This window comes from Garra rufa, chromosome 9 (genome assembly GCF_049309525.1).
Source record: "Garra rufa chromosome 9, GarRuf1.0, whole genome shotgun sequence".
In the NCBI taxonomy this organism is placed as follows: domain Eukaryota; kingdom Metazoa; phylum Chordata; class Actinopteri; order Cypriniformes; family Cyprinidae; genus Garra; species Garra rufa.
This window is the reverse complement of record NC_133369.1, coordinates 30747804-30757504: the sequence shown is the minus strand read 5'-3', so window position 1 is coordinate 30757504 and position 9701 is coordinate 30747804. Positions and strand designations below refer to the sequence as shown.

The 9701-nt window shown below is 36.7% G+C and overlaps 1 long non-coding RNA gene across 2 annotated transcripts; it reads right to left on the bottom strand.

Moving 5' to 3' along the window:
• Positions 1-2639: 2639 nt before the first annotated feature.
• On the bottom strand, positions 2640-9452 carry LOC141342627 (uncharacterized). 2 transcript variants are annotated; one of them, XR_012356691.1, is made up of 3 exons: positions 9408-9452; positions 8698-8832; positions 2640-7146 (listed from the first exon to the last, which is right to left on the bottom strand). It is a non-coding gene; the product is annotated as an uncharacterized lncRNA (long non-coding RNA). The 2 variants fall into 2 exon arrangements; XR_012356690.1 differs by having other exon boundaries at positions 2640-8832.
• Between the last annotated feature and the right edge of the window lie 249 nt (positions 9453-9701).

Genomic DNA, 9701 nt, shown 5'->3' with positions numbered 1-9701 from the left:
ACTGCATATTCAAGCACTTTCAAGCACTTCATCCAAAATCCAAGCATTTTTCAAACCTTGAAAACACAACATTAAAATTCAAGCATTTTCAAGGAATTCAAGCACCCGTACGAACCCTGATTTAGGCGAGTCCAATGAACAGATGGCAGTCAGGATCGTCAACTTCATCTTTGAGACACTGACTCAGAAAATATTAGTAATATCAATAACAATAAATATCAATATAAAGTTTTGTCTGACACATTCATGGCTTTGTGGCCAGGTGCATTTGAACGCGGAAGTGCCAAACGCTGCACTAATCATACCAGTGTGATAAGCTTCAGCCTATATTGATCAGAACTCTCCGAAGTTTTTCTTTAGAAGACTTGCCAAGTCACAGGGTTCAAGTCCAAGTCAAGTCTCGAGTCATTGCTTCAAGTCCAAGTCAAGTCTCGAGTCATTGCTGTCAAAGTCTAAGTCGAGTCGCAAGTCATATTTGATTATGTCAATTCAAGTCACAAGTCTTCAAATTTGTGACGCGAGTCCGAGTCGAGTCTCGAGTCACTGATTCGAGTCCACAACTCTGGAAAATGGGCATCGGATGACCCCTTTAAGGTGAGCAACAGTATGGGGTCTTCGTTGTTGCACTTTGCGCTTCAAAATGTGCCACACATTCTCTATTGGAGAGAGGTCGGGACTGCAGCCAGGCCAGTCAAGTACCTGTATCCTCTTCCTCCATAGCCAGGACTTTGTAATGTGTGCAGAATGGGGTTTTGCATTGTCTTGTTGAAATATGCATGGGCATCCCTGAAAAAGATGTCTTCTTGAAGGCAGCATATTGTGCTCCAAAATCTCTATGTACTTTTCAGCATTAATGGTGCCATCACAGAAGTGCAAGTTACCTTTGCCAAGGGCACTGACACAACCCCATACCATGACAGACCCTGTCCATTTCTCCCAAAAAATACCTGAAATACTGATTCATCTGACCACATTACACGTTTCCACTGTGTGATGGTCCATCCCAGATGCCTCTGAGCCCAAAGAAGTTGACGGCACTTCTGGACACTGTTAACATAGGGCTTCCTTTTGGCACAGTAGAGTTTTAACTGGCATTTGTGGATGTAACTTCGTATTGTGGTACTTGACAAAGGTTTGCCAAAGTAGTCCTGAGCCAATGTGGTGATATTGCTTAAAGACGAATGACGATTCTTGATGCAGTGCCGCCTAAGGGATCGGAGAGAACGGTTGTTCAGCTTAGGCTTGTGCCCTTGTCCTTTACACACTGAAATTCCTCCAGACTCCTTGTGTATTTTGATTGTTATATACTGTTAAAGGTGAAATATGTCTTCCTATCTTTCTTTGAGGAACATTGTTTTTAACATTTCAATAATTTTCTCACGTATTTGTTGGCAAACTGGTGATCCTTGGCCCATCTTTGCTCCTAAAGGACTAGACCTTTCTTGGATGCAGCTTTTGTACCAAATCATTATTGCAATCACCTGTTGACATGTCCTGTTTGAAATCACATCATTTAACCAATTTACCAGATTACTAGCCCTAAATTCCTCCTGTCCCAACCTTTTTTGGAATGTGTTGCAGGTCTGAATGACAGGAAAGGATGTATATTTACAAATGAAATTAAGTTGACCAGACAAAACATGACATATTTTGTGTTCATATTGTCTGCAATGAAATACGAGTCAAAGTAAATTTAGAAATCACTACTTTCTTTTTTTATTTGCGTTTTCCATACTGTCCCGACTTCTTCTGATTTGGGGTTGTATATATTTTTATTTATTATAGTGTTGTATATAGCGAGAAGAGTTGTTTGAACAGAGTTCACTATTGTTATTATTTGTATTAAAAAATTTTGCATTTTAAACTTTTTTTTCTTAATCTTATTTAATATTTTGTTCACTTTCTATTTATTGTTGTTTGAAAAATTTAGTATTTAATTTTATTTATTTAATATTCATTACTGTATTGTTGGAATAATTGTAAAATAAAAACAAATTGGCAAATGTTTGCTCTTTGATTTCTATTTTGATTTTAATTTTATTTCCCTTTTAATTTATTGTTTGAAAAAAATATATATATAGTATTTAATTTTATTTATTTAATATGTATTACTGTATAGTTGGAATAATTGTAAAAAAAAAAAAAAAATTGGCAAATGATTGCTTTTTTATTTCTATTTTGATTTTAATTTTATTTCCCTTTTAATTTATTGTTGTTTGTAAACGTATTTAATATTTTATTTTATTTATTTAATATTCACTACTGTTCTGTTGGCATAATTGTAAACTAAAAACAAATTGGTTGCTTTTTTATTTTAACATTCATTTAATAGTATTTCATCAGTACACTGCAACAATAAAACATATGCCTATAAAAGATCATTTAAACATTTTGTCATTCTTGTCACAGACATTTTTCAGCATATTAATTACTATTTTATTTGAATTACTATCTTTTTCCATTAGAAATAACAGATTTGTAAGTGTCTTGAATGAATGTAGCATACACAATTCCTAATTAGAATAAATTATATCAATTAAATAATAACAATAATAATAATATGCTTAATCAGAATAAATAATATTAATACAACAACTACTAAACAATAAGTAATAATAACAACATCAACAATGCCACAGTTCCATTGGTATTCTTTATTTTTCATTAAAGAATTGTACATCATTGCCATCTTATTTTACATGCATTGGAAAGGTCCTCACGCCCCCTCTCACACTCAGTGGATAAAAAATGCTTTATTTTTTATTAAATTAGAAAACATTAAACAGTCTACGTGGCTCCATGGTCAAATTCTCAGCAATCTGGCTACCTTTCATTGAGCATGTTAGAACTCTGCAGCTGGATGCATTCTTTCTTGAGTAATTATCCATCTACACTGTACTAGTATGACTCCATTTATCCCGATTGTGCACTTGTATTGTCAAGTCAGTAGCACACATTTGTTACTAAGCTATTATTTATTTATTTTATTTTTATTATTCATTTTTAATTTATTCTTTTCAACTTAATTTTGTTTTTTTCTCCTTTTCCTAATGTTTGTATGTTAATTATGTTTTGTGTGTCTTGTTTTGAAAATTTCATATAATTCATATATTTAAAAAAAGAAGAAGAATTGTGCATGTATACATTTTATTTACCTTAAAAATGACATTTATTTAATGAAATTAAGAATATTGCAAAAAGTTGTCTTTAGCTGGATTCGAACCCCGGTCTTGGTGAGCACCTGCAATAGGAAACAGTGTAATATAAATTAGCAATTTTCACGCACAAAGAAACCAGAAAATGTATTGCAGCATGCATGCTAAGGAAGTATTATGTTTAAATGTCACATTTCACCTTTTCTTTTCGTCGTTTTTTGTTTAAGAAAATAGCATAGATGCCATTCTTCTTACGATGCAACAAGTACATCAGGTGTTATGGGAAGTGTGCATGGTTCCGGTTGACCTAATTAATGCAGCCTAACAATTCTTTAACGGATTTGGATTAAGGAAAGGGAAAGGAAAGGGCGTGACATGTGGCCAAGTACGGTGACCCATACTCTGAATTTGTGCTCTGCATTTAACCCATCCAACTGCACACACACAGTAGTGAACACACACACACCGTGAACACACACCCGGAGCAGTGGGCAGCCATTGCTGCGGCGCCCGGGGAGCAGTTGGGGATTCGGTGCCTTGCTCAAGGGTCTCACCTCAGTCGTGGTATTGAGGGTGGAGAGAGTGCTGGTTATTCACTCCCCCCACCGACAATCCCTGCCGGACCTGAGACTCGAACCCGCAACCTTTAGGTTAAGTCTGACTTTCTAACCATTAGGCACAGCTGCCATCAAAACATGTTTTCTGATGAGGAAATATGTTAATGTGTTTTGTGCAGGCCAGGTTAAAAAGATGTGTCACCTTAATTTATATAGCGCTTTTAACAATACAGTTTGTGTCAAAGCAACTGCACAGTATTTAAACGGCACCATAGTGTGTAAGTAACGCATTATTGTAAACAATCAATTTTCAGTTAAAGGCATTTCATCAATGAATTTAGTGATATCATCGTCCAGTTCAGTTTAAATAGTATACAATATCGCTGGAAAGTGAAAACTAAGCAAGCCAGAAGCGACAGCGGCAAGGAACCAAAACTCCACAGGTGACAGAAATGGAGAAAAAAAAACTTGGGAGAAACCAGGCTCAGTTGGGGGACCAGTTCTCCTCTGGCCAGACGAAACCAGCAGTTATACCAATGTCTGATTGTAGAGAAGTCGTCTGGATCCTGTGGTGTAACACCGATGGCCGTCTATGGTTGGCGAAGTCTTCATTGATGATCCTTCTCTGGAGCTCATCTGGTTGACATCCACGGCTATTGAAGTCATCTCCAGGTGGTGATCCATGATCTAAACTGGTACGGACTGGATCCGGGGGACTGCAGTGACCATATGATCCAGATTCAGGCTGGGTCTGGTGGCTACGGTGACCTCGGAATAAGAATGAAACAGACTATATTAGCGTAGATGCCATTCTTTTTACGATGCAACGAGTGCATCAGATGTTATGGGAGGTGCTTTCGGTTCCGGTTGACCTAATTAATGCAGCCTAACAATCCTTTAACGGATTTGAATTATAGGAATGTGTTAATGTTTTTATGTGTAAGCCAGGTTAAATAGATGTCTTTAATCTAGATTTAAACTGACAGATTATGTCTGCCTCCCAAACAGTGTTAGGTAGATTGTTCCAGAGTTTAGCCGCTAGATAAGAAAATGATATGCCGCCCGCTGTTGATTTTGATATTCTAAGTATTATCAAATTGCCAGAATTTTGAGAACGCAGCGGACGTGAGGGACGATAATGCGATAGGAGCTCGCTCAAGTACTGAGGAGCTAAACCATTGAGGGCTTTTTAAGTAATTAGCAAGATTTTAAAATCTATACAATGTTTAATAGGGAGCCAATGCAGTGCTGACAGAACCGGGCTAATATGGTCATACTTTGTAGTTCTAGTAAGAACTCTAGCTGCATTTTTTAGACCAGCTGGAGTTTGTTTATTAAGCATGCAGTACAACCACCCAATAAAGCATTACAATAATCTACCCTTGAGGTCATGAACGCATGAATTAATGTTTCAGCATTTGACGTTGATAGCATAGGTCGCAATTTCGATATATTTTTAAGATGGTAAAATGCGGTTTTGCAAATGCTAGAAATGTGGCTTTCAAAGGAGAGATTGCTATCGAATAGGACGCCGAGGTTCCTAACTGATGAAAACGAATTTACAGAGCAGTCATTGAGTATTAGACTGTGTTTTAGGTCATTACTTGTGGAGGTTTTAGGTCCAATAATTAACACCCTTGAAAGAAAAGGGAGATTCGAAATTAGTCTGTAATTAATTCATTCATTGGGGTCAAGTTGTGTTTTTTTTAATGAGTGGCTTAATAACAGCCAGTTTGAAGGTTTTGGGGACATATCCTAATAATAATGACAAATTAATAATATTTATAAGAGGATCTATGACTTTGGAAGTACCTCCTTTAGTCAAGTCAAGTCACCTTTATTTATATAGCGCTTTTAACAATACAGATTGTGTCAAAGCAACTGCACAGTAATTAAACAGAACAATAGTGTGTAAGTAACGCATTATTGTAAGTAATCAATTTTCAGTTAAAGGCAGTTCATCAATGAATTCAGTGATATCATCGTCAGTTCAGTTCAAATAGTATACGATATTGCTGGAAAATGTCCCCAACTAAGCAAGCCAGAGGCGACAGCGGCAAGGAACCAAAACACCACAGGTGACAGAAATGGAGAAAAAAACCTTGGGAGAAACCAGGCTCAGTCGGGGGACCAGTTCTCCTCTGGCCAGACGAAACCAGCAGTTTGTACCAATGTCCGATTGTAGAGAACTCATCAGGTTCCTGTGGTGTAGCGCCGATGGCCGTCTAGGTTGGCGAGGTCTTTATTGATGATCTGTCTCTGGAGCTCATCTGGTTGACATCCATGGCTATTGAAGTCATCTCCAGGTGGTGATCCATGATCTAAGCTGGGTGTGGACTGGATCCGGGGGACTGCAGTGACCATCTGATCCGGATACAGGCTGGGTCTGGTGGCTACGGTGACCTCGGAATAAGAATGAAACAGACTAATATTAGCGTAGATGCCATTCTTTTTACGATGCAACGAGTGCATCAGGTGTTATGAGAGGTGTTTTTGGTTCCGGCTGACCTAATTAATGCAGCCTAACAATCCTTTAACGGATTTGAATTACAGGGATGTGTTAATGTTTTATGTGTAAGCCAGGTTAAAGAGATGTGTCTTTAATCTAGATTTAAACTAACAGAGTGTGTCTGCCTCCCGAACAGTGTTAGGTAGATTATCCCAGAGTTTGGGCTCTAAATAAGAAAATGATCTGCCGCCTGCAGTTAATTTTGATATGCTAGGTATTATCAAATTGCAAGAGTTTTGAGAACGCAGCGGACATGAGGGACTATAATGTCATAAGAGTTCGCTCAAGTACTGAGGAGGTCATTTGAATAAACTGCTCGCATTCTAAATAAATTTCCTGTCAGTGGGAACACAATACTTTGTGAACTCAGGGACTGCTAATGTATGTAATGTAGGGCTGTAACTATACACGATATGAAAGCGAAATCGCGACACTCAGATCCACGATCCTGTGTCACGGTGTGATAAGGGAGAATCGCGACACACCCCGTGACTACCTTTCCAATCATGTGACGCCTGCCTGCAAAAGTTGAGCTAGTTGAAAAAGAACGTGAGGAAACATGGCAACCAACCCAGAGATTGCGGACCCTCCCTCCTCATTTAAGTCAGCAGTATGGCAACATTTCGGAGCTGTATGATCCATAAAATACGGAAAAAGTCTATTAATAAGGAAAAAAATCCAGAAAATGCGTGTAGTATAGCCTGCGCAGTAAAAATATTTGTTTTTGTAAAGTAAAATGAGACCTTGTTGTTTGCAATACGTTTACCCCGAGGATTCCACTGCTTGACGCGTCCCATGTGAAATAGCTTTTAAACAGTCTTCAGACAGAGCGCGAACACAAGCACGGGACCGTTTGAGAGCAGCGTCATCGTGTACCGGATTGAGTCCAAAGAGCAAATACCCTTGCATGTCACCGGCACTGCACCTGACAGATAAATATTATTCCACCGTTACGTCAGTTATAGCAGTTCACCTGTCGGGTAGGACTCTGTTTCGCACACACATAGAATCTTGCATCGCTAGCAGGTTTAAAGAATTTGACATCTTGACAATTTTATCACTATCATGTTAAATAAAATAAAAAAATTCAGTTACAGACAGACCTTATCAGTTGTTAATTTTAATACAGAAGGTTTTTATTAAACCTTAAAATGTGACCTTGTAGGTAAAACTGATTGAAATTGAATATTTTTTTTTAAATAAATCTGTTGTTTGATTTTCAGTTTCATGTTTTAATTTTTGTTCAAAATATCGTGATACGTATCGTATCACGAACCCAATATCGGGATACGTACCGTATCGTGACCTAGGCATATCGTTACACCGCTAATGTAATGTTCTGTTCATCTTAATGTAATGTTGACTCGATTCTAATATAACTCCACATATTCTGCCAAGTGAAGCCTTAAAAGAAATCTGTTGCAATCAGTGCATCAAAGACATGCATTTCTTGACGTGCATGGCATTCATTGCATTTCATTATAGGATCAACTGAAACTTCCATTCCAGTGCATTAAGAGCATCCCATCCCACTTGGGACAAAAGGAAAAAGTCTGATATGTGTTTTATAGTATTGGGAATTGATTGACATCACATGACCAACACAAGAGTGTTACTCTCAATTTTAACAATCTATAAATACCTACTTTTCTGAAATATTTTTAATCTTCATTTGAGGGAATATTAGCTGTACACAGAATTTAAGGCATTTCAACAAAAACATTTTTCATTTTGTGGAAAACACAGTGATCAGAATTAGACAACAGTAACCACTGTAGCGTGGAAGAAAAATACAATAAAAATTTGAAAGAGTTACAGCTGTCAGAAATTTGTATGAATTGTAGAGGCCCTTGCTTTGGATAACTTGACATAACTACTTTTTCACACCGCGCTGGTGTGATTTTTGTCCACTCTTCTTCCAGTCTCTTCCACAGTTCAGTAACTCTAGTGGGTTTCTTAACCATAACTTTGTCGCCAAGGATTTTTCAAACATTTTCAATTCGATTTAGATCATAACTCAATGTTCTTAGCTTTAAGTAACTGCTTTACACATTTTTGTGTGAGAAAAGGAAGCAAGGAAGGGAAACGAGGATGCACAAATAAGAAATGAAAAGCACACTTATACAGTGGAAAGAGGATCATAATTGATCAATATTTAAAATTACAGAAAAGAAGTCATATTTGAGCAGAAATATCTGATTGTGGCCACATTCAGCTGTGGTGTGAACGTAGCCTTGATTTCACACAGACACATATTTTCTGGTGCCATTTTAAATTTTTGAGCCATTTAAAACTCTTTCCACACAAGGAACACAAATAGGGTCTCACATCTGCATGACTTTTCAGATGTATCTTTAAGTGTGATGGCAAAGGAAATGTTTTATTACACTGATCACAATTAAGTTTATAAGCCACCAAGGTTAACATTTAAATTAGGATCAAAAGACTTAGTTCAACTTTGAGAAAGGAAACCAACCTTTTTGTTCCTCTGTATCTTCATGTTTCACTGTGAAAGCTTCTTCAATCTTAATATCTTTGCTCTCTTCTTTAATAACTGCCATCTTCATAATAGTATGTCATGTGGATCTCAGTTATTTCTCTGGGAGGTTTCCTGTGCGTTTAAATTACAAAAATAATAATTAAATTACAAAATAATAAAATGACACATCTTATACAGACACTTGTTGTATTTTGTTTGTTTACGTTCTTATTTGCGGATTATATTTTGATAGATTCTGCTTTGTTAAAAAAAAAACATTTGCAGTTGGTCTGTAAAAGTTATAATCATTGCACGTTTTCTTTGCATTTACACCGTTTTGACCAGTTAGTGTCGCCAAAGTGCAGTGTTTCGAGCGCTTTAAAACTTTGAATCATTTTACGAAATATTTTGTTCAATTAGTAAGAATTTTTATAAGCCTAGTTTCTCCCGTCACTACTTTTCATTGACCAAATTCGTGTTTACTATATACTGACTCACGATATAGCCTATTATAATCAGGGAGAGAAATGAGATGCACTAAGACTGGTGTTGATTCACAAAAATAACGTTCATGAATGTTAAATAAATGCATTAGCGTTGCATTTAATATTTATTAAAAACTAGATAAATAATTAAAAACTATAACGCTCATTGAGCATTCCGACCCATTTAAAAGACTTAAATTCCCAAAACCACAGACCACAAACCTTTCTTAAGCCAGAATCACAACAGACGCAGGACGCATCTTTATGACGTCATGCGAACAGACCAAAATAAAAGTCCTAACCACACTCTTTAACAATAATCGCAAAATGCAAAAATATTTACTTAGATTGAAAATTTGTTCTTGTAAAATACATAGTTAAATATATGTTGTCCAAGTGCTGAAAATAACAAGTACCATAAGCCTTACCCTCTTGTCATTGTCACACAGTGGCTCACAGGCACATAAATCTGTTTTTACATACAGCTACTTATAAATACTTTGATATAAATACTTG